A 23370-nucleotide genomic window follows, 5' to 3' on the forward strand; every position below is an offset into this window, starting at 1 on the left:
GTAAATATAAAAACTCTGATTTAAAATTGGGACTATCCTTTAGTTACCGTGCATCAAATGAATATTAATATAAAATTAGGGTTTCTGTTGGGCAAAAGACCTTTAATATTAGGAAAGAAAGCGCACTACTGCTGAGTGTCTTTCCAAAAACTATTCAGCTAAACAAATCTCAAAACAGTAATTACTTAATGTTTGATCTCTAAGAATACAATCATGAGTACTTGATAGAAAGTTCCTACAAAGTTAATCTCTAATGACTTCTCTTGGGTGTATCAAATCTTATTAATAAAAGAATAATGTTGCTTGGTGCGAATTCGAGCTTTTCCCAAATCTCACATTCCGAAGCAATTCATTTATTGTTGATAGGGGAATTAGGATTGAGCGATAACATAATCTAGGTTCAGCACATGCAAGAACGTGCTATGTATGAATTCCGCTGAATCACCTTAAGGCTCAAATTAAGAAACTATACAAAAATTTGGATTTTACTTCAGAATATTGCTTTTGGTAGCGACACGAAAAATTAAATGTGTTATCTTCTTAAGATACGGTATTTCTGATTTCCGATCACCCGACGTTGGGCGCCAAAGAATAATGTAACGAACACGGCAATGTGTGCGGCTATCTGGCAGCGTACTCTGCCTACAGGGTCGGCTGTGCTCAGGGAAAATGGGAGTGGGGTTTTGTGACCTAGAGAACAGCGTCACATAAACTTAAAGAGTAGACAGAGTAGGGAACTATTGACTAACTAAACCAAAGCCCAAATAATTTAATTTTATACTAAGTGTGAGGAATTGCAGATGTCGTTTTATTCCTCTTCAAAACACACCCAACCTTAAATAAGCTCGCTTTGCGTATGTGGCAATGCTCTTATTAATAATGCACAGTTACTTCAGGTGTCCCAATTCGCAAAAAATTTACTTCATTTTGTACTTTATTATCAAACACGGACCAAAATTTAATTAAAGATAAGTTCCCCATAGCGGCTGCTTATGATTTTCTTAACGTTACCTTGCCCATGAAAAAATTAACCGTATAATGGGTACAAATGACTTCATTTATGTTCTTCATTCAAAAATTTACGTTTGCAATTGGATTTAAAAAAAAATGAAGGTAATCTTTAACAAAATAGTACGGAAACTTGAATATATTGTTATTCTATAATTATATTTCTTGGCTCAGATTGATGTTAACAGACGGTTAACAGATAAATGGTTACCATCGTTAATTACTTCTACAAGCTTAAAATTACTTAAATTTTAAAAATCACGTCCTACTACCATTGAGTAGCTTACAGATTCATCAGTTAAAACCAGAAATTCAATTAATTCGTTTTTATTTGAACTTTTAATTAAGCAAACTGTTTTTCCTATTACATTAAGTTTACTTTCGTTTATTCCGAAAAAGGTATTATTCAACTTGTTCTCTTCTTTAGAAATGAAATGGGACATCCCGAATCTATGGACTTTAAAATGTCTTACATATTCGTTGCAATGGTCTGTCTTCTTGTACAATGAACACTCTCCAGCCACGTGTCGAACTTCTCCACAAGCATAACAAGCTCCATCAGCCCGTACTGGCTTTCGGCAGTCTTTAGCCAGATGACCAAGACTGTGGCAGTTAAAGCATTTAACCCTCTGTTCCGAGGTCGCAGCGTTTGATGAAGACGTTCCTTGCATCCTATTTTGTTGTACCGGAGCTCTGGGTTTCTCTACATCTTGAAAGGCTTCCAACACATCAGCAGGCACTGCAAAACGTAGTAGTTTCGCTTGATTTTTAAGTTGTACATTTTGTATGCCATCTATCAAGCACTGCACTAGTTCGTGAACACTCATAGCGATGTTTTGTGCATAGTAAGCTTGTCAAAATAGTAGATAGCAAACTTCTACAAAGTGTTTGCAGAGCATTAGTTAGTCTGAAAGGCATTCGTGTAAATTAATATAAAGGACGGTTGGATATAGTTATTGCGATTTTTGGTTTTGATTTTTCGTCGAGATATATCTGTAGTGTACTGGAGATAAGCGACTTAGTAAACCTTCAATAAGAGGAGTAGGATAAGCATCCTGTACTGTAACAGAATTAGGCTTCCTAGAATCTAAGCAAATTCTCACTTTGCCTGGTTTTACGACAAGGACTGCCGGAGAAGACCATGAGGACGCGGGCGCTTCTTCTAGTACTCCCAGTCTAATGATGCAGTTTAAGGCATAACTGAAGCTCTTTGGCTGGAGATAGGTTGTAATATCTTTGTTTAATTGCTTTTGCTGCACCGGTGTCAATATGATGTTCAATAAGGGTTGTTTTTCCTAAACCACTTTTTTCAGACGATGGAAAGAATTCGATAGCAGCTTGTAATCGGTTTCGATCGGTTGCATTAAGCAAGACTGTGTCACTTAAAGCATTGGAGTCAGAAATTTCGGAAATAGTCGTTGGACTGGATATTCGAAGACCAAATAGTTTCAAAAAATCCGTTCCGCAGATTATATCTTGTTTAATACTGGGTACTAATAAAATTCTACATCCTGAGAGTTACTCAAATTAGAAGATGGAAGGTGATTAGTACCTACTATTAATGCTGAGTTTGAAACAGGATATCCACTAGTCAGAATTGATGGACATCCTCTTACGAGTTTTCCGACAGGAGATTACATTTCAAGCAACTAGGCTTATAAGTGTCATGACGACCACAACAATAGCAAAGTATGCGTCTGGCTTTGAGGCAATCATGATATCTGTGTCCGGTTTCCGCACAGTTCCAGCATTTATAACGCTCAGCGTTGCGCATCGCATTTATCTCTACTTCGTTCATACTTTGATAATTCTCTTCTTCCCTAGACTCTTCAACCTGCACTAGCTCATTTACAAATGCCGGTTTGGAGGAGGGCGGTCTGCCGATCTACCTGCCATGCTAATGAGAAATCGTTCGTGCTTGTGGCACTCTGCTCCTAAGGAGGCAATGTTTGGGGTCAAGACATCTAATAATACTAGTCGTAATTCAGGTTTAAGGTTCTTTTTAACAGACCTGGTCCAGAAAATAGTACGTTGGCAAATTGGTATAGCTAATACCAGTTTGCGATTAGGCATTGTATAGTCAAACTATTTATCCTATAGATGAAGTCTTCAACAGGTATGTCATTTGCCATGACAGTAAATTTAACATTCCAATTAGAAATAACGCTTGAAACTTTGTCAGGATGATATACGGCTTGTATCAAAGGATCACCATAAGCCAATCGTATACTAGAGCCTTGGTTACTATCAACTCTGCTTGCATTGGATCGATTTAATATACCAGGATTTTCTACAGGGATATTATTTCGCGGATTTTGGGAATTATTAGCCAACTGAATGTTTCGCATCGTATTACTGATCTAATACGCTATTGCTGCAACCATGCTAACTCGAAAGGTTTCTAAGGAGTCTGTGATTAACTGCTGTACTCGAGTTTCGGAAATGCTAGAACGTTCAGTTGATCTATGTGTTGTGTTTTGGCTTCTCAAGCTAGAGTGTGCTCTCTGATTCGTTAAGTTCTGATTGGAATTCGCTCTTGTGTTTGGTCTAGTTCGGTTGACGGCACCAGTAGCTTGATTGGCAGAAGCACCTCGAACTTCCCTATTACTATCATTAGTAGACCTATTTGGTTGAGCAGCAGGAAAGGTTATCAGTTGTACCAGGGTACAAGCACTTAAGCAAAACGGACAAGTTTCATTAGTTCTTAACCAAAGTACCACGCATGTTCTGTGAAATTTATATCTACAAGGGGTTTCTGCAAGTTCAGTATCATTGCAAATAATATAAAGAGAACGTTCATCCCCACTATCGGTGACTGCAACCTCGTCTCGATTAGGCTGAACTGACATGTTGTAGTATTATAATAATTTCTCAAATATTGTAAATATAAAAACTTTGATTCAAAATTGGGACTATCCTTTAAATACCGCGCATTAAATGAATATTAATATAAAATTAGGGTTTTTGTTGGGCAAAAGACCTTTAATATTAAGAAAGAAAGCGCACTACTGCTGAGTGTCTTCCGAAAAACTAATTAGCTAAACAAATCTCAAAACACTAATGACTTAATGTTTGATCTCTAAGAATACAATCATGAGTACTTGATAGAAATTTCCTACAAAGTTAATCTCTAATGACTTTTCTTGGGTGTATCAAATCTTATTAATAAAAGAATAATGTTGCTTGGTGCGAATTCGAGCTTTTCCCAAATCTCACATTCCGAAGCAATTCATTTATTGTTGATAGGGGAATTAAGATTGAGCGATAACATAATCTAGGTTCAGCACATGCAAGAACGTGCTATGTCTGAATTCCGCTGAATCACCTTAAGGCTCAAATTAAGAAACTATACAAAAATTTGGATTTTACTTCAGAATATTGCTTTTGGTAGCGACACGAAAAATTAACTGTGTTATCTTCTTAAGATACGGTATTTCCAAAATTTAATTAAAGAGAAGTTCCCCATAGCGGCTGCTTATGATTTTCTTAACGTTACCTTGCCCATGAAAAAATTAACCGTATAATGGGTACAAATGACTTCATTTATGTTCTCCATTCAAAAATTTATGTTTACAATTAGGTTTAAAAAAAATGAAGGTAATCTTTAACAAAATAGTACGGGTGTCGAAACTTGAATCAATTGTTGTTCTATAATTATATTGCTTGGCTCAAATTGATGATAACAGACGGTTAACAGATAAATGGTTACCATCGTTAATTACTTCTACAAGCTTACTACCATTGAGTACCTTACAGATTCATCAGTTACAACCAGAAATTAAATTAATACGTTTTTATTTGAACTTTTAATTAAGCAAACTGTTTTTCCTATTACATTAAGTTTACTTTCGTTTATTCCGAAAAAGGTATTATTCAACTTGTTCTCTTCTTTAGAAATGAAACGGGACATCCCGAATCTATGGACTTTAAAATGTCTTACATATTCGTTGCTATGTTCTCTCTTCTTGTACAATGAAAACTCTCCAGCCACGTGTCGAACTTCTCCACAAGCATAGCAAGCTCCATCAGCCCGTACTGGCTTTCGGCAGTCTTTAGCCAGATGACCAAAACTGTGGAACCCTCTGTTCCGAGGTCGCAGCGTTTGATGAAGACGTTCCTTGCATCCTATTTTGTTGTACCGGAGCTCTGGGTTTCTCTACATCTTGAAAGGCTTCCAACACATCAGCAGGCACTGCAAAACGTAGTAGTTTCGCTTGATTTTTAAGTTGTACATTTTGTATGCCATCTATCAAGCACTGCACTAGTTCGTGAACACTCATAGCGATGTTTTGTGCATAGTAAGCTTGTCAAAATAGTAGATAGCAAACTTCTACAAAGTGTTTGCAGAGCATTAGTTAGTCTGAAAGGAATTCGTGTAAATTGATATAAAGGACGGTTGGATATAGTTATTGCGGTTTTTGATTTTGATTTTTCGTCGAGACATATCTGCAGTGTACTGGAGATAAGCGACTTAGTTAACCTTCAATAAGAGGAGTAGGATAAGCATCCTGTACTGTAACAGAATTAAGCTTCCTAGAATCTAAGCAAATTCTCACTTTGCCTGGTTTTACGACAAGGACTGCCGGAGAAGACCATGAGGACGCGGGCGCTTCTTCTAGTACTCCCAGTCTAATGATGCAGTTTAAGGCATAACTGAAGCTCCTTGGCTGGAAATAGGTTGTAATATCTTTGTTTAATTGCTTTTGCTGCACCGGTGTCAATATGATGTTCAATAAGGGTTGTTTTTCCTAAACCACTTTTTTCAGACGATGGAAAGAATTCGATAGCAGCTTGTAATCGGCTTCGATCGGTTGCATTAAGCAAGACTGTGTCACTTAAAGCATTGGAGTCAGAAATTTCGGAAATAGTCGTTTGACTGGATATTCGAAGACCAAATAGTTTCAAAAAATCCATTCCGCAGATTATATCTTGTTTAATACTGGGTACTAATAAAAATTCTACATCCTGAGATAAGGAGTTATAGTTAATCGGAACGACAATGGTAGCGGTGTAGTTTTGATTTTGACCGTCGGCTGTACGAACATAACATTTTAACCTCCTTAACCCTGGATGATCTGTAGAAATAAGCTTAGCCAATTTACCACTTACTACGCATTTGTTAGCTCCACTATCAAGCAAGGCCAAGAAGGTTTTGTTTAGTAAGTAAGTTGTCCTTGTCCTCTCTAACAATAGAGAATACGACATATTTCTTTATTTTTCGCTGCTGTTTCCAAAATGAACACATTTGAACACACATGAACACACGATTAGCCGATCGAGATTTGTTCGCGGAATTAATTCGTAGTGTAAATATTTCCGCTCTGCGCCGATAATAGTTACGTACTCTTTCATGGTAGGGGATAATTTCAAAGTTTCGTGAGGGCTCTGTAGTGTTTTTAATTAACATACAGTTGGGTTTGTCTAATTCTGGGCTATATGTTGTCGTGTCAGGTTGAGAGTTACTCAAATTAGAAGATGGAAGGTGATTAGTACCTACTATTAATGCTGAGTTTGAAACAGGATATCCACTAGTCAGAATTGATGGACATCCTCTTACGAGTTTTCCGACAGGAGATTACATTTCAAGCAACTAGGCTTATAAGTGTCATGACGACCACAACAATAGCAAAGTATGCGTCTGGCTTTGAGGCAATCATGATATCTGTGTCCGGTTTCCGCACAGTTCCAGCATTTATAACGCTCAGCGTTGCGCATCGCATTTATCTCTACTTCGTTCATACTTTGATAATTCTCTTCTTCCCTAGACTCTTCAACCTGCACTAGCTCATTTACAAATGCCGGTTTGGAGGAGGGCGGTCTGCCGATCTACCTGCCATGCTAATGAGAAATCGTTCGTGCTTGTGGCACTCTGCTCCTAAGGAGGCAATGTTTGGGGTCAAGACATCTAATAATACTAGTCGTAATTCAGGTTTAAGGTTCTTTTTAACAGACCTGGTCCAGAAAATAGTACGTTGGCAAATTGGTATAGCTAATACCAGTTTGCGATTAGGCATTGTATAGTCAAACTATTTATCCTATAGATGAAGTCTTCAACAGGTATGTCATTTGCCATGACAGTAAATTTAACATTCCAATTAGAAATAACGCTTGAAACTTTGTCAGGATGATATACGGCTTGTATCAAAGGATCACCATAAGCCAATCGTATACTAGAGCCTTGGTTACTATCAACTCTGCTTGCATTGGATCGATTTAATATACCAGGATTTTCTACAGGGATATTATTTCGCGGATTTTGGGAATTATTAGCCAACTGAATGTTTCGCATCGTATTACTGATCTAATACGCTATTGCTGCAACCATGCTAACTCGAAAGGTTTCTAAGGAGTCTGTGATTAACTGCTGTACTCGAGTTTCGGAAATGCTAGAACGTTCAGTTGATCTATGTGTTGTGTTTTGGCTTCTCAAGCTAGAGTGTGCTCTCTGATTCGTTAAGTTCTGATTGGAATTCGCTCTTGTGTTTGGTCTAGTTCGGTTGACGGCACCAGTATCTTGATTGGCAGAAGCACCCCGAACTTCCCTATTACTATAATTAGTAGACCTATTCGGTTGCGCAGCAGGAAAGGTTATCAGTTGTACCAGGGTACAAGCACTTCGGCAAAGTGGACAAGTTTTATTAGTTCCTAACCAAAGTACCACGCATGTTCTGTGAAATTTATGTCTACAAGGAGTTTCTGCAAGTTCAGTATCTATTACCATAGTAGCATTGCAAATAATACAAAGAGACTGCAACCTCGTCTCGATTAGGCTGAACTGACATGTTGTAGTATTATAATAATTTCTCAAATATTGTAAATATAAAAACTCTGATTTAAAATTGGGACTATCCTTTAGTTACCGTGCATCAAATGAATATTAATATAAAATTAGGGTTTCTGTTGGGCAAAAGACCTTTAATATTAGGAAAGAAAGCGCACTACTGCTGAGTGTCTTTCCAAAAACTATTCAGCTAAACAAATCTCAAAACAGTAATTACTTAATGTTTGATCTCTAAGAATACAATCATGAGTACTTGATAGAAAGTTCCTACAAAGTTAATCTCTAATGACTTCTCTTGGGTGTATCAAATCTTATTAATAAAAGAATAATGTTGCTTGGTGCGAATTCGAGCTTTTCCCAAATCTCACATTCCGAAGCAATTCATTTATTGTTGATAGGGGAATTAGGATTGAGCGATAACATAATCTAGGTTCAGCACATGCAAGAACGTGCTATGTCTGAATTCCGCTGAATCACCTTAAGGCTCAAATTAAGAAACTATACAAAAATTTGGATTTTACTTCAGAATATTGCTTTTGGTAGCGACACGAAAAATTAAATGTGTTATCTTCTTAAGATACGGTATTTCTGATTTCCGATCACCCGACGTTGGGCGCCAAAGAATAATGTAACGAACACGGCAATGTGTGCGGCTATCTGGCAGCGTACTCTGCCTACAGGGTCGGCTGTGCTCAGGGAAAATGGGAGTGGGGTTTTGTGACCTAGAGAACAGCGTCACATAAACTTAAAGAGTAGACAGAGTAGGGAACTATTGACTAACTAAACCAAAGCCCAAATAATTTAATTTTATACTAAGTGTGAGGAATTGCAGATGTCGTTTTATTCCTCTTCAAAACACACCCAACCTTAAATAAGCTCGCTTTGCGTATGTGGCTAATGCTCTTATTAATAATGCACAGTTACTTCAGGTGTCCCAATTCGCAAAAAATTTACTTCATTTTGTACTTTATTATCAAACACGGACCAAAATTTAATTTATGTTCTTCATTCAAAAATTTACGTTTACAATTAGATTTTAAAAAAAATGAAGGTAATCTTTAACAAAATAGTACGGGTGTCGAAACTTGAATCTATTGTTATTCTATAATTATATTTCTTGGCTCAGATTGATGTTAACAGACGGTTAACAGATAAATGGTTACCATCGTTAATTACTTCTACAAGCTTAAAATTACTTAAATTTTAAAAATCGCGTCCTACTACCATTGAGTACCTTACAGATTCATCAGTTACAACCAGAAATTCAATTAATACGTTTTTATTTGAATTTTTAATTAAGCAAACTGTTTTTCCTATTACATTAAGTTTACTTTCGTTTATTCCGAAAAAGGTATTATTCAACTTGTTCTCTTCTTTAGAAATGAAACGGGACATCCCGAATCTATGGACTTTAAAATGTCTTACATATTCGTTGCTATGTTCTCTCTTCTTGTACAATGAACACTCTCCAGCCACGTGTCGAACTTCTCCACAAGCATAGCAAGCTCCATCAGCCCGTACTGGCTTTTGGCAGTCTTTGGCCAGATGACCCTCTGTTCCGAGGTCGCAGCGTTTGATGAAGACGTTCCTTGCATCCTATTTTGTTGTACCGGAGCTCTGGGTTTCTCTACATCTTGAAAGGCTTCCAACACATCAGCAGGCACTGCAAAACGTAGTAGTTTCGCTTGATTTTTAAGTTGTACATTTTGTATGCCATCTATGAAGCACTGTACTAGTTCGTGAACACTCATAGCGATGTTTTGTGCATAGTAAGCTTGTCAAAAGAATAGATAGCAAACTTCTACAAAGTGTTTGCAGAGCATTAGTTAGTCTGAAAGGCATTCGTGTAAATTGATATAAAGGACGGTTGGATATAGATATTGCGGTTTTTGATTTTGATTTTTCGTCGAGACATATCTGCAGTGTACTGGAGATAAGCGACTTAGTTAACCTTCAATAAGAGGAGTAGGATAAGCATCCTGTACTGTAACAGAATTAAGCTTCCTAGAATCTAAGCAAATTCTCACTTTGCCTGGTTTTACGACAAGGACTGCCGGAGAAGACCATGAGGACGCGGGCGCTTCTTCTAGTACTCCCAGTCTAATGATGCAGTTTAAGGCATAACTGAAGCTCCTTGGCTGGAAATAGGTTGTAATATCTTTGTTTAATTGCTTTTGCTGCACCGGTGTCAATATGATGTTCAATAAGGGTTGTTTTTCCTAAACCACTTTTTTCAGACGATGGAAAGAATTCGATAGCAGCTTGTAATCGGCTTCGATCGGTTGCATTAAGCAAGACTGTGTCACTTAAAGCATTGGAGTCAGAAATTTCGGAAATAGTCGTTTGACTGGATATTCGAAGACCAAATAGTTTCAAAAAATCCATTCCGCAGATTATATCTTGTTTAATACTGGGTACTAATAAAAATTCTACATCCTGAGATAAGGAGTTATAGTTAATCGGAACGACAATGGTAGCGGTGTAGTTTTGATTTTGACCGTCGGCTGTACCAACATAACATTTTAACCTCCTTAACCCTGGATGATCTGTAGAAATAAGCTTAGCCAATTTACCACTTACTACGCATTTGTTAGCTCCACTATCAAGCAAGGCCAAGAAGGTTTTGTTTAGTAAGTAAGTTGTCCTTGTCCTCTCTAACAATAGAGAATACGACATATTTCTTTATTTTTCGCTGCTGTTTCCAAAATGAACACATTTGAACACACATGAACACACGATTAGCCGATCGAGATTTGTTCGCGGAATTAATTCGTAGTGTAAATATTTCCGCTCTGCGCCGATAATAGTTACGTACTCTTTCATGGTAGGGGATAATTTCAAAGTTTCGTGAGGGCTCTGTAGTGTTTTTAATTAACATACAGTTGGGTTTGTCTAATTCTGGGCTATATGTTGTCGTGTCAGGTTGAGAGTTACTCAAATTAGAAGATGGAAGGTGATTAGTACCTACTATTAATGCTGAGTTTGAAACAGGATATCCACTAGTCAGAATTGATGGACATCCTCTTACGAGTTTTCCGACAGGAGATTACATTTCAAGCAACTAGGCTTATAAGTGTCATGACGACCACAACAATAGCAAAGTATGCGTCTGGCTTTGAGGCAATCATGATATCTGTGTCCGGTTTCCGCACAGTTCCAGCATTTATAACGCTCAGCGTTGCGCATCGCATTTATCTCTACTTCGTTCATACTTTGATAATTCTCTTCTTCCCTAGACTCTTCAACCTGCACTAGCTCATTTACAAATGCCGGTTTGGAGGAGGGCGGTCTGCCGATCTACCTGCCATGCTAATGAGAAATCGTTCGTGCTTGTGGCACTCTGCTCCTAAGGAGGCAATGTTTGGGGTCAAGACATCTAATAATACTAGTCGTAATTCAGGTTTAAGGTTCTTTTTAACAGACCTGGTCCAGAAAATAGTACGTTGGCAAATTGGTATAGCTAATACCAGTTTGCGATTAGGCATTGTATAGTCAAACTATTTATCCTATAGATGAAGTCTTCAACAGGTATGTCATTTGCCATGACAGTAAATTTAACATTCCAATTAGAAATAACGCTTGAAACTTTGTCAGGATGATATACGGCTTGTATCAAAGGATCACCATAAGCCAATCGTATACTAGAGCCTTGGTTACTATCAACTCTGCTTGCATTGGATCGATTTAATATACCAGGATTTTCTACAGGGATATTATTTCGCGGATTTTGGGAATTATTAGCCAACTGAATGTTTCGCATCGTATTACTGATCTAATACGCTATTGCTGCAACCATGCTAACTCGAAAGGTTTCTAAGGAGTCTGTGATTAACTGCTGTACTCGAGTTTCGGAAATGCTAGAACGTTCAGTTGATCTATGTGTTGTGTTTTGGCTTCTCAAGCTAGAGTGTGCTCTCTGATTCGTTAAGTTCTGATTGGAATTCGCTCTTGTGTTTGGTCTAGTTCGGTTGACGGCACCAGTATCTTGATTGGCAGAAGCACCCCGAACTTCCCTATTACTATAATTAGTAGACCTATTCGGTTGCGCAGCAGGAAAGGTTATCAGTTGTACCAGGGTACAAGCACTTCGGCAAAGTGGACAAGTTTTATTAGTTCCTAACCAAAGTACCACGCATGTTCTGTGAAATTTATGTCTACAAGGAGTTTCTGCAAGTTCAGTATCTATTACCATAGTAGCATTGCAAATAATACAAAGAGACTGCAACCTCGTCTCGATTAGGCTGAACTGACATGTTGTAGTATTATAATAATTTCTCAAATATTGTAAATATAAAAACTCTGATTTAAAATTGGGACTATCCTTTAGTTACCGTGCATCAAATGAATATTAATATAAAATTAGGGTTTCTGTTGGGCAAAAGACCTTTAATATTAGGAAAGAAAGCGCACTACTGCTGAGTGTCTTTCCAAAAACTATTCAGCTAAACAAATCTCAAAACAGTAATTACTTAATGTTTGATCTCTAAGAATACAATCATGAGTACTTGATAGAAAGTTCCTACAAAGTTAATCTCTAATGACTTCTCTTGGGTGTATCAAATCTTATTAATAAAAGAATAATGTTGCTTGGTGCGAATTCGAGCTTTTCCCAAATCTCACATTCCGAAGCAATTCATTTATTGTTGATAGGGGAATTAGGATTGAGCGATAACATAATCTAGGTTCAGCACATGCAAGAACGTGCTATGTCTGAATTCCGCTGAATCACCTTAAGGCTCAAATTAAGAAACTATACAAAAATTTGGATTTTACTTCAGAATATTGCTTTTGGTAGCGACACGAAAAATTAAATGTGTTATCTTCTTAAGATACGGTATTTCTGATTTCCGATCACCCGACGTTGGGCGCCAAAGAATAATGTAACGAACACGGCAATGTGTGCGGCTATCTGGCAGCGTACTCTGCCTACAGGGTCGGCTGTGCTCAGGGAAAATGGGAGTGGGGTTTTGTGACCTAGAGAACAGCGTCACATAAACTTAAAGAGTAGACAGAGTAGGGAACTATTGACTAACTAAACCAAAGCCCAAATAATTTAATTTTATACTAAGTGTGAGGAATTGCAGATGTCGTTTTATTCCTCTTCAAAACACACCCAACCTTAAATAAGCTCGCTTTGCGTATGTGGCTAATGCTCTTATTAATAATGCACAGTTACTTCAGGTGTCCCAATTCGCAAAAAATTTACTTCATTTTGTACTTTATTATCAAACACGGACCAAAATTTAATTTATGTTCTTCATTCAAAAATTTACGTTTACAATTAGATTTAAAAAAAAATGAAGGTAATCTTTAACAAAATAGTACGGGTGTCGAAACTTGAATCTATTGTTATTCTATAATTATATTTCTTGGCTCAGATTGATGTTAACAGACGGTTAACAGATAAATGGTTACCATCGTTAATTACTTCTACAAGCTTAAAATTACTTAAATTTTAAAAATCGCGTCCTACTACCATTGAGTACCTTACAGATTCATCAGTTACAACCAGAAATTCAATTAATACGTTTTTATTTGAATTTTTAATTAAGCAAACTGTTTTTCCTATTACATTAAGTTTACTTTCGTTTATTCCGAAAAAGGTATTATTCAACTTGTTCTCTTCTTTAGAAATGAAACGGGACATCCCGAATCTATGGACTTTAAAATGTCTTACATATTCGTTGCTATGTTCTCTCTTCTTGTACAATGAACACTCTCCAGCCACGTGTCGAACTTCTCCACAAGCATAGCAAGCTCCATCAGCCCGTACTGGCTTTTGGCAGTCTTTGGCCAGATGACCCTCTGTTCCGAGGTCGCAGCGTTTGATGAAGACGTTCCTTGCATCCTATTTTGTTGTACCGGAGCTCTGGGTTTCTCTACATCTTGAAAGGCTTCCAACACATCAGCAGGCACTGCAAAACGTAGTAGTTTCGCTTGATTTTTAAGTTGTACATTTTGTATGCCATCTATGAAGCACTGTACTAGTTCGTGAACACTCATAGCGATGTTTTGTGCATAGTAAGCTTGTCAAAAGAATAGATAGCAAACTTCTACAAAGTGTTTGCAGAGCATTAGTTAGTCTGAAAGGCATTCGTGTAAATTGATATAAAGGACGGTTGGATATAGATATTGCGGTTTTTGGTTTTGATTTTTCGTCGAGACATATCTGCAGTGTACTGGAGATAAGCGACTTAGTAAACCTTCAATAAGAGGAGTAGGATAAGCATCCTGTACTGTAACAGAATTAAGCTTCCTAGAATCTAAGCAAATTCTCACTTTGCCTGGTTTTACGACAAGGACTGCCGGAGAAGACCATGAGGACGCGGGCGCTTCTTCTAGTACTCCCAGTCTAATGATGCAGTATAAGGCATAACTGAAGCTCTTTGGCTGGAAATAGGTTGTAATATCTTTGTTTAATTGCTGTTGCTGCACCGGTGTCAATATGATGTTCAATAAGGGTTGTTTTTCCTAAACCACTTTTTTCAGACGATGGAAAGAATTCGATAGCAGCTTGTAATCGGTTTCGACCGGTTGCATTAAGCAAGACTGTGTCACTTAAAGCATTGGAGTCAGAAATTTCGGAAATAGTCGTTTGACTGGATATTCGAAGACCAAATAGTTTCAAAAAATCCATTCCGCAGATTTTATCTTGTTTAATTCTGGGTACTATTAAAAATTCTACATCCTAAGATAAGGAGTTATAGTTAATCGGAACGACAATGGTAGCGGTGTAGTTTTGATTTTGACCGTCGGCTGTACGAACATAACATTTTAACCTCCTTAACCCTGGATGATCTGTAGAAATAAGCTTAGCCAATTTACCACTTACTACGCATTTGTTAGCTCCACTATCAAGCAAGGCCAAGAAGGTTTTGTTAAGTAATTCCAAAGCGATGTAAGGACGGTTGTCCTTGTCCTCTCTAACAATAGAGAATACGACATATTTCTTTATTTTTCGCTGCTGTTTCCAAAATGAACACAATCGATTAGGCGATCGAAATTTGTTGGCGGAATTAGTTCGTAATGTAAATCTTTCCGTTCTGCGTCGATAATAGTTACGTACTCTTTCATGTTAGGGGATAATTTCAAATAATTTATAAGTGTCATGACGACCACAACAATAGCAAAATATGCGTCTGGCTTTGAGGCAATCATGATATCTGTGTCCGGTTTCCGCACAGTTCCAACATTTATAACGCTCAGCATTGCGCATCGCATTTATTTCTACTTCGTTCATACTTTGATAATTCTCTTCTTCCCTACACTCTACCTGCCATGATAATGAGAAATCGTTCGTGCTTGTGGCACTCTGCTCTTAAGGAGGCAATGTTTGCGGTCAAGACATGTAATAATACTAGTCAAAATTCAGGTTTAAGGTTCTTTTTAACATTGGTTGCAATCGTTTGGATAGCATCTAGAAAATCGTCGAAATTTTCTCCACTCTTCTGCTTCCCATGTCGAAAAGAGTCTTTAATGCCTTCGTCAGTGTGCTGTTCTCTATACCGTTCACGGAGACTTGTACACAGGTGAAACCGAATCGGTTCACTTAAAGTTCTCTCAAGCGCCAGTAAAATCGTAGACCTGGTCCAGAAAATAGTACGTTGGCAAATTGGTATAGCTAATTTCAGTTTGCGTTTAGGCATTGTACAGTCAAACTATTTATCCTATAGATGAAATCTTCAACAGGTATGCCATTTGCCATGCCAGTAAATTTCACATTCCAATTAGAAATAACGCTTGAAACTTTGTCAGGACGATATACGGCTTGTGTCAAAGGATCACCATAAGGCAATCGTATACTAGAGCCTTGATTACTATCAACTCTGCTTGCATTGGATCGATTTAAGTTACCAGGATTTTCTACAGGGATATTATTTTGCGGATTTTGGGAATTATTAGCCAACTGAATGTTTCGCATCGTATTACTGATCTCATACGCTATTGCTGCAACCATGCTAACTCGAAAGGTTTCTAAGGAGTCTGTGATTAACTGCTGTACTCGAGTTTCAGAAATGCTAGAACGTTCAGTTAATCTATGTGTTGTGTTTTGGATTCTCAAGCTAGAGTGTTCTCTCTTATCCGTTGAGTTCTGATTGGAATTCGCTCTTGTGTTTGGTCTAGTTTGGTTGACGGCACCAGTAGCTTGATTGGCAGAAGCACCCCGAACTTCCCTATTACTATCATTAGTAGACCTATTCGGTTGCGCAGCAGGAAAGGTTATCAGTTGTACCAGGGTACAAGCACTTCGGCAAAGCGGACAAGTTTCATTAGTTCCTAACCAAAGTACCACGCATGTTCTGTGAAATTTATGTCTACAAGGAGTTTCTGCAAGTTCAGTATCTATTACCATAGTAGCATTGCAAATAATACATATAATAATTATTATGTATTATTATTATTATAATAATATAATAATTTCTCAAATATTGTAAATATAAAAACTCTGATTTAAAATTGGGACTATCCTTTAGTTACCGTGCATCAAATGAATATTAATATAAAATTAGGGTTTCTGTTGGGCAAAAGACCTTTAATATTAGGAAAGAAAGCGCACTACTGCTGAGTGTCTTTCCAAAAACTATTCAGCTAAACAAATCTCAAAACAGTAATTACTTAATGTTTGATCTCTAAGAATACAATCATGAGTACTTGATAGAAAGTTCCTACAAAGTTAATCTCTAATGGCTTTTCTTGGGTGTATCAAATCTTATTAATAAAAGAATAATGTTGCTTGGTGCGAATTCGAGCTTTTACCAAATCTCACATTCCGAAGCAATTCATTTATTGTTAATAGGGGAATTAGGATTGAGCGATAACATAATCTAGGTTCAGCACATGCAAGAACGTGCTATGTCTGAATTCCGCTGAATCACCTTAAGGCTCAAATTAAGAAACTATAAAAAAATTTGGATTTTACTTCAGAATATTGCTTTTGGTAGCGACACGAAAAATTAAATGTGTTATCTTCTTAAGATAAGGTATTTCTGATTTTCGATCACCCGACGTTGGGCGCCAAAGAATAATGTAACGAACACGGCAATGTGTGCGGCTATCTGGCAGCCTACTCTGCCTACAGGGTCGGCTGTGCTCAGGGAAAATGGGAGTGGGGTTTTGTGACCTAGAGAACAGCGTCACATAAACTTAAAGAGTAGACAGAGTAGTGAACTATTGACTAACTAAACCAAAGCCCAAATAATTTAATTTTATACTAAGTGTGAGGAATTGCAGATGTCATTTTATTCCTCTTCAAAACACACCCAACCTTAAATAAGCTCGCTTTGCGTATGTGGCTAATGCTCTTATTAATAATGCACAGTTACTTCAGGTGTCCCAATTCGCAAAAAATTTACTTCATTTTGTACTTTATTATCAAACACGGACCAAAATTTAATTAAAGATAAGTTCCCCATAGCGGCTGCTTATGATTTTCTTAACGTTACCTTGCCCATGAAAAAATTAACCGTATAATGGGTACAAATGACTTCATTTATGTTCTTCATTCAAAAATTTACGTTTACAATTAGATTTAAAAAAAAATGAAGGTAATCTTTAACAAAATAGTACGGAAACTTGAATATATTGTTATTCTATAATTATATTTCTTGGCTCAGATTGATGTTAACAGACGGTTAACAGATAAATGGTTACCATCGTTAATTACTTCTACAAGCTTAAAATTACTTAAATTTTAAAAATCGCGTCCTACTACCATTGAGTAGCTTACAGATTCATCAGTTAAAATCAGAAATTCAATTAATTTGTTTTTATTTGAACTTTTAATTAAGCAAACTGTTTTTCCTATTACATTAAGTTTACTTTCGTTTATTCCGAAAAAGGTATTATTCAACTTGTTCTCTTTAGAAATGAAACGGGACATCCCGAATCTATGGACTTTAAAATGTCTTACATATTCGTTGCTATGTTCTGTCTTCTTGTACAATGAAAACTCTCCAGCCACGTGTCGAACTTCTCCACAAGCATAACAAGCTCCATCAGCCCGTACTGGCTTTCGGCAGTCTTTAGCCAGATGACCAAGACTGTGGCAGTTAAAGCATTTGACCCTCTGTTCCGAGGTCGCAGCGTTTGATGAAGACGTTCCTTGCATCCTATTTTGTTGTACCGGAGCTCTGGGTTTCTCTACATCTTGAAAGGCTTCCAACACATCAGCAGGCACTGCAAAACGTAGTAGTTTCGCTTGATTTTTAAGTTGTACATTTTGTATGCCATCTATGAAGCACTGCACTAGTTCGTGAACACTCATAGCGATGTTTTGTGCATAGTAAGCTTGTCAAAAGAATAGATAGCAAACTTCTACAAAGTGTTTGCAGAGCATTAGTTAGTCTGAAAGGCATTCGTGTAAATTGATATAAAGGACGGTTGGATATAGTTATTGCGGTTTTTGGTTTTGATTTTTCGTCGAGACATATCTGCAGTGTACTGGAGATAAGCGACTTAGTAAACCTTCAATAAGAGGAGTAGGATAAGCATCCTGTACTGTAACAGAATTAAGCTTCCTAGAATCTAAGCAAATTCTCACTTTGCCTGGTTTTACGACAAGGACTGCCGGAGAAGACCATGAGGACGCGGGCGCTTCTTCTAGTACTCCCAGTCTAATGATGCAGTTTAAGGCATAACTGAAGCTCTTTGGCTGGAGATAGGTTGTAATATCTTTGTTTAATTGCTTTTGCTGCACCAGTGTCAATATGATGTTTAATAAGGGTTGTTTTTCCTAAACCACTTTTTTCAGACGATGGAAAGAATTCGATAGCAGCTTGTAATCGGTTTCGATCGGTTGCATTAAGCAAGACTGTGTCACTTAAAGCATTGGAGTCAGAAATTTCGGAAATAGTCGTTGGACTGGATATTCGAAGACCAAATAGTTTCAAAAAATCCGTTCCGCAGATTATATCTTGTTTAATACTGGGTACTAATTAAAATTCTACATCCTGAGATAAGGAGTTATAGTTAATCGGAACGACAATGGTAGCGGTGTAGTTTTGATTTTGACCGTCGGCTGTACCAACATAACATTTTAACCTCCTTAACCCTGGATGATCTGTAGAAATAAGCTTAGCCAATTTACCACTTACTACGCATTTGTTAGCTCCACTATCAAGCAAGGCCAAGAAGGTTTTGTTAAGTAATTCCAAAGCGATGTAAGGACGGTTGTCCTTGTCCTCTCTAACAATAGAGAATACGACATATTTCTTTATTTTTCGCTGCTGTTTCCAAAATGAACACATTTGAACACACATGAACACATGAACATACGATAGTGTAAATATTTCCGCTCTGCGCCGATAATAGTTACATACTCTTTCATGGTAGGGGATTATTTCAAATTTTCGTGAGGGCTCTGTAGTGTTTTTAATTAACATACAGTTGGGTTTGTCTAATTCTGGGTTATATGTTGTCGAGTCAGGTTGAGAGTTACTCAAATTAGAAGATGGAAGGTGATTAGTACCTACTATTAATGCTGAGTTTGAAACAGGATATCCACTAGTCAGAATTGATGGACATCCTCTTACGAGTTTTCCGACAGGGGATTACATTTCAAGCAACTAGGCTTATAAGTGTCATGACGACCACAACAATAGCAAAATATGCGTCTGGTTTTGAGGCAATCATGATATCTGTGTCCGGTTTCCGCACAGTTCCAGCATTTATAACGCTCAGCGTTGCGCATCGCATTTATTTCTACTTCGTTCATACTTTGATAATTCTCTTCTTCCCTGACTCTTCAACCTGCACTAGCTCATTTACAAATGCCGGTTTGGAGGAGGGCGGTCTGCCGATCTACCTGCCATGCTAATGAGAAATCGTTCGTGCTTGTGGCACTCTGCTCCTAAAGAGGCAATGTTTGGGGTCAAGACATGTAATAATACTAGTCGTAATTCAGGTTTAAGGTTCTTTTTAACAGACCTGGTCCAGAAAATAGTACGTTGGCAAATTGGTATAGCTAATACCAGTTTGCGTTTAGGCATTGTATAGTCAAACTATTTATCCTATAGATGAAGTCTTCAACAGGTATGTCATTTGCCATGCCAGTAAATTTAACATTCCAATTAGAAATAACGCTTGAAACTTTGTCAGGATGATATACGGCTTGTATCAAAGGATCACCATAAGCCAATCGTATACTAGAGCCTTGGTTACTATCAACTCTGCTTGCATTGGATCGATTTAATATACCAGGATTTTCTACAGGGATATTATTTCGCGGATTTTGGGAATTATTAGCCAACTGAATGTTTCGCATCGTATTACTGATCTAATACGCTATTGCTCAACCATGCTAACTCGAAAGGTTTCTAAGGAGTCTGTGATTAACTGCTGTACTCGAGTTTCGGAAATGCTAGAACGTTCAGTTGATCTATGTGTTGTGTTTTGGCTTCTCAAGCTAGAGTGTGCTCTCTGATTCGTTAAGTTCTGATTGGAATTCGCTCTTGTGTTTGGTCTAGTTCGGTTGACGGCACCAGTATCTTGATTGGCAGAAGCACCCCGAACTTCCCTATTACTATCATTAGTAGACCTATTTGGTTGAGCAGCAGGAAAGGTTATCAGTTGTACCAGGGTACAAGCTCTTAAGCAATGCGGACAAGTTTCATTAGTTCTTAACCAAAGTACCACGCATGTTCTGTGAAATTTATATCTACAAGGGGTTTCTGCAAGTTCAGTATCATTGCAAATAATATAAAGAGAACGTTCATCCCCACTATCGGTGACTGCAACCTCGTCTCGATTAGGCTGAACTGACATGTTGTAGTATTATAATAATTTCTCAAATATTGTAAATATAAAAACTTTGATTTAAAATAGGGACTATCCTTTAAATACCGCGCATTAAATGAATATTAATATAAAATTAGGGTTTTTTTTGGGCAAAAGACCTTTAATATTAGGAAAGAAAGCGCACTACTGCTGAGTGTCTTCCCAAAAACTAATTAGCTAAACAAATCTCAAAACAGTAATGACTTAATGTTTGATCTCTAAGAATACAATCATGAGTACTTGATAGAAATTTCCTACAAAGTTAATCTCTAATGACTTTTCTTGGGTGTATCAAATCTTATTAATAAAAGAATAATGTTGCTTGGTGCGAATTCGAGCTTTTCCCAAATCTCACATTCCGAAGCAATTCATTTATTGTTGATAGGGAAATTAGGATTGAGCGATAACATAATCTAGGTTCAGCACATGCAAGAACGTGCTATGTCTGAATTCCGCTGAATCACCTTAAGGCTCAAATTAAGAAACTATACAAAAATTTGGATTTTACTTCAGAATATTGCTTTTGGTAGCGACACGAAAAATTAACTGTGTTATCTTCTCAAGATACGGTATTTCTGATTTCCGATCACCCGACGTTGGGCGCCAAAGAATGTCATTTTATTCCTCTTCAAAACACACCCAACCTTAAATAAGCTCGCTTTGCGTATGTGGCTAAGGCTCTTATTAATAATGCACAGTTACTTCAGGTGTCCCAATTCGCAAAAAATTTACTTCATTTTGTACTTTATTATCAAACACGGACCAAAATTTAATTAAAGATAAGTTCCCCATAGCGGCTGCTTATGATTTTCTTAACGTTACCTTGCCCATGAAAAAATTAACCGTATAATGGGTACAAATGACTTCATTTATGTACTCCATTCAAAAATTTACGTTTACAATTAGGTTTAAAAAAAAATGAAGGTAATCTTTAACAAAATAGTACGGGTGTCGAAACTTGAATCTATTGTTATTCTATAATTATATTTCTTGGCTCAGATTGATGTTAACAGACGGTTAACAGATAAATGGTTACCATCGTTAATTACTTCTACAAGCTTAAAATTACTTAAATTTTAAAAATCGCGTCCTACTACCATTGAGTACCTTACAGATTCATCAGTTAAAACCAGAAATTCAATTAATTCGTTTTTATTTGAACTTTTAATTAAGTAAACTGTTTTTCCTATTACATTAAGTTTACTTTCGTTTACTCCGAAAAAGGTATTATTCAACTTGTTCTCTTCTTTAGAAATGAAACGGGACATCCCGAATCTATGGACTTTAAAATGTCTTACATATTCGTTGCTATGTTCTGTCTTCTTGTACAATGAAAACTCTCCAGCCACGTGTCGAACTTCTCCACAAGCATAGCAAGCTCCATCAGCCCGTACTGGCTTTCGGCAGTCTTTAGCCAGATGACCAAGCCTGTGGCAGTTAAAGCATTTGACCCTCTGTTCCGAGGTCGCAGCGTTTGATGAAGACGTTCCTTGCATCCTATTTTGTTGTACCGGAGCTCTGGGTTTCTCTACATCTTGAAAGGCTTCCAACACATCAGCAGGCACTGCAAAACGTAGTAGTTTCGCTTGATTTTTAAGTTGTACATTTTGTATGCCATCTATCAAGCACTGCACTAGTTCGTGAACACTCATAGCGATGTTTTGTGCATAGTAAGCTTGTCAAAATAGTAGATAGCAAACTTCTACAAAGTGTTTGCAGAGCATTAGTTAGTCTGAAAGGCATTCGTGTAAATTGATATAAAGGACGGTTGGATATAGTTATTGCGGTTTTTGGTTTTGATTTTTCGTCGAGACATATCTGCAGTGTACTGGAGATAAGGGACTTAGTAAACCTTCAATAAGAGGAGTAGGATAAGCATCCTAGAATCTAAGCAAATTCTCACTTTGCCTGGTTTTACGACAAGGACTGCCGGAGAAGACCATGAGGACGCGGGCGCTTCTTCTAGTACTCCCAGTCTAATGATGCAGTTTAAGGCATAACTGAAGCTCTTTGGCTGGAGATAGGTTGTAATATCTTTGTTTAATTGCTTTTGCTGCACCAGTGTCAATATGATGTTTAATAAGGGTTGTTTTTCCTAAACCACTTTTTTCAGACGATGGAAAGAATTCGATAGCAGCTTGTAATCGGTTTCGATCGGTTGCATTAAGCAAGACTGTGTCACTTAAAGCATTGGAGTCAGAAATTTCGGAAATAGTCGTTGGACTGGATATTCGAAGACCAAATAGTTTCAAAAAATCCGTTCCGCAGATTATATCTTGTTTAATACTGGGTACTAATTAAAATTCTACATCCTGAGATAAGGAGTTATAGTTAATCGGAACGACAATGGTAGCGGTGTAGTTTTGATTTTGACCGTCGGCTGTACCAACATAACATTTTAACCTCCTTAACCCTGGATGATCTGTAGAAATAAGCTTAGCCAATTTACCACTTACTACGCATTTGTTAGCTCCACTATCAAGCAAGGCCAAGAAGGTTTTGTTAAGTAATTCCAAAGCGATGTAAGGACGGTTGTCCTTGTCCTCTCTAACAATAGAGAATACGACATATTTCTTTATTTTTCGCTGCTGTTTCCAAAATGAACACATTTGAACACACATGAACACATGAACACACGATAGTGTAAATATTTCCGCTCTGCGCCGATAATAGTTACATACTCTTTCATGGTAGGGGATAATTTCAAATTTTCGTGAGGGCTCTGTAGTGTTTTTAATTAACATACAGTTGGGTTTGTCTAATTCTGGGCTATATGTTGTCGTGTCAGGTTGAGAGTTACTCAAATT

The 23370-nt window shown here is 37.4% G+C and overlaps 1 long non-coding RNA gene across 1 annotated transcript in view; it reads right to left on the reverse strand.

The window, feature by feature from the left end:
* Positions 1-17750: 17750 nt before the first annotated feature.
* LOC127011719 (uncharacterized) overlaps positions 17751-23370 on the reverse strand; it is a 93969-nt gene continuing 88349 nt past the window's right edge. Inside the window, exon 3 of the long non-coding RNA XR_007764987.1 lies at positions 17751-17965. This is a non-coding gene — a long non-coding RNA (uncharacterized LOC127011719). The remainder of the gene's footprint in view (positions 17966-23370) is intronic.

This window comes from Drosophila biarmipes, unplaced genomic scaffold (genome assembly GCF_025231255.1).
Source record: "Drosophila biarmipes strain raj3 unplaced genomic scaffold, RU_DBia_V1.1 ptg000005l, whole genome shotgun sequence".
NCBI classification, from domain to species: domain Eukaryota; kingdom Metazoa; phylum Arthropoda; class Insecta; order Diptera; family Drosophilidae; genus Drosophila; species Drosophila biarmipes.